Source organism: Schistocerca nitens, chromosome 1 (genome assembly GCF_023898315.1).
Source record: "Schistocerca nitens isolate TAMUIC-IGC-003100 chromosome 1, iqSchNite1.1, whole genome shotgun sequence".
In the NCBI taxonomy this organism is placed as follows: Eukaryota; Metazoa; Arthropoda; class Insecta; order Orthoptera; family Acrididae; genus Schistocerca; species Schistocerca nitens.
Genome location: NC_064614.1, coordinates 1,186,537,607 through 1,186,540,662, shown reverse-complemented (window position 1 = coordinate 1,186,540,662; position 3,056 = coordinate 1,186,537,607). Strand labels below are relative to the sequence as shown.

At 43.5% G+C, this 3,056-nt stretch overlaps 1 pseudogene; it reads right to left on the bottom strand.

The window, feature by feature from the left end:
* Positions 1 to 1,481: 1,481 nt before the first annotated feature.
* On the bottom strand, positions 1,482 to 1,599 carry LOC126208975 (5S ribosomal RNA; annotated as a pseudogene).
* Between the last annotated feature and the right edge of the window lie 1,457 nt (positions 1,600 to 3,056).

Below are 3,056 nucleotides of genomic sequence, written 5' to 3'. Positions count from 1 at the left end.
TTCAAATAACTTTAGAGAACATAGCTGGATGACGCCGTCGACAACCGCCGATATTTCTACAGGTACACACTTGGTCATTTTCAAGATAAACTGAAGCAAGTAAACGCTGAGCAGGTGAATTTAAAACCTCGGATTGTGGAGCAGTTCTGGAAAGATAGAACGCACCGTAAACATGACATCACCACACAATCAGAGGCGATCGACTCCAGAAGTTATCGACAGTGAAAATTACTAAACAATGGGCGTGGTAGCATTAACTCTGTTCTTCTATTGTCTGACAAGGGAGATAGCAAACTGAGGTTTTTATTTCACTTTACAGGCTGCAGTTTTGCCTTGAAAATGTCACGATGTGCAGCTGTCGAAATAACAGCGGTTTTCCTGTAAGTTATTTAGACATTGTATATACAAAGGGCGTTCAAGAAATTTTGCACGGTCGTCTCTAATTGTTTTATTTTTTGCAGCAGGAGAATGAAATATTTTATGAACATACTTGGAACGTTGGTGTGTAAGAGTATTATCTTTTATTTACAGGTGAGCCATAAAGAACCGTGAAGTAGATGTCAGGTTGCGACAACGGTCGGTGATGGAGTCCCTCTTCAAGACCGGCGATGACTCTGCCACATCGATTCACTGGAAGTTGCTCCCTGTTTATGGGGAGGACACAGTGGATCGCAGCAGATGCAGTGGTGGTCGCAGAGGTTTGAAGAAGGTGATTTCTCTCTACTGGACAATCCACGATGCGGCAGACCATCGATCAGTGTGGTGTCATTTTCACTGACGTTTTGGAACCTGGCTCCACAATTAACTGGGACCATTAGTGTTTGTCACTGAATAAGCTGCGACGTGCCATCAAGACCTACAGACCACAGCTTCAGAGTCAGCTCATCAGACTACACCATTACAATGCCAAACCCCATACAACCCTTATGACGCTGGAGAAAATCAGGAAATGGGTTGGAAAATTATTCCTCATCCTCACTACAGTCTGGACTTGGCCACGTCTGATTTTTGTCTCTTTGGTAGTCTGAAGACCCACCTGCGCGCTAAAACATTTGATAGTGAGAAAGAACTTATTTCCTGTGTCAAGCGATGGTGTAAAAGTCAATCCCCAGAAGGTTACCAAAGTGCATTTACATCATGGGAAGAACGTTGGGCCAGATGTATCACAGCTGATGGAGGCTACATTGAGTAGTCTCAAGGTATAGCTAAATGTTCCAAGTATGTTCACAAAAAATTTCATTCTCCTCTTGAAATAGTTAAAAAAACTAGAGATGACTGAGCAAAACTTTTTGAAAGTCCTTTATTATAAAAAAAAGCACTCCGTCTTCAGGCCACGAGGGGCCTACCAGGACCATCCGACCGCCGTGTCATCCTCACTGGAGGATGCGGATAGGAGGGGCGTGGGGTCAACACCGAAGCCGCTACTATTCTGTCGAGTAGCTCCTCAATTGGTATCACGAGGCTGAGTGCACCCCGAAAAATGGCAACAGTCCATGGCGGCCGGGATGGTCACCCATTCAAGTGCCGACCACGCCCGACAGCGCTTAATTTCGGTGATCTCACGGGAACCGGTGTATCCACTGCGGCATGGCCGTTGCCACGCTCTTTGTATATACAATGTGTAAATAACTTACAGGAACGCATCGTGGTGACATCACCGAAAACCGCCGGTATTTCGACAGGTGAACTTTGTGACATTTTCAAGAGAAAACTGCAGCCTATATAGTGAAATAAAACCTCAGTTTGCTATCTCTCTTGTCAGAGATACTAGACAACTATTTGCCACAAATATCCACGTTTCTACCCAGATACACATTGTTTAAGTTCATAATGAGTTCATATTATACATGTACAATTACATCTGCATCTACATAGATACTCCGCAAGCCACCGTAAAGTGCGTGGCGGAGGGTACACTGTACCACCGCTACTCATTACCTTTCTTGTTCCACTAGGAAATAGAGCGAGGGAGAAACGACTGTCTATATTACCTAATTTCTCGTATCTTATCTTCGTGGTACTTACGTGCAATGAATGTTGGCGGCAGTAGAATCGTTAGACAGTCAGTTTCAAATGCCGGTTCTGGAAATTTTCTCAATAAATTCGCCTTTCCTTCATGGATTCCCATTTGAGTTTCTGAAGCATCACATTAACACTTAGTGTTGCTCGAACCTACCGCTAACAAATCTACAGGGTGATTCAAAAAGAATACCACAACTTCTAAAATGTGTATTTAATGAAAGAAACAATATAACCTTCTGTTATACATCATTACAAAGAGTATTTAAAAAGGTTTTTTTTCACTCAAAAACAAGTTCAGAGATGTTCAATATGGCCCCCTCCAGACACTCGAGCAATATCAACACGATACTCCAACTCGTTCCACACTCTCTGTAGCATATCAGGCGTAACAGTTTGGATAGCTGCTGTTATTTCTCGTTTCAAATCATCAATGGTGGCTGGGAGAGGTGGCTGAAACACCATATCCTTAACATACCCCCATAAGAAAAAATCGCAGGGGGTAAGATCAGGGCTTCTTGGAGGCCAGTGATGAAGTGCTCTGTCACGGGCTGCCTGGCGGCCGATCCATCGCCTCGGGTAGTTGACGTTCAGGTAGTTACGGACAGATAAGTGCCAATATGGTGGCGCTCCATCCTGCTGAAATATGAATTGTTGTGCTTCTTGTTCGAGCTGAGGGAACAGCCAATTCTCTAACATCTCCAGATACTGTAGTCCAGTTACAGTAGCACCTTCGAAGAAAAAGGGACCAAAAAGTTTATTGGCTGAAATGGCACAGAAAACGTTCACCTTAGGCGAGTCACGTTCATACTGAGTTGTTTCCCGCGGATTCTCAGTGCCCCATATACAGACATTGTGACAGTTGACTTTCCCATTAGTGTGGAAAGTTGCTTCATTACAAAACACAATCTTTGAGACGAAAGATTCATCTGTTTCCATTTGAGCAAGGATAAAATCACAGAAATCGATTCTTTTAATCTTATCAGCTGCAGACAGTGCTTGAACCAATTTCAGACGATAAGGTTTCATAACTAACC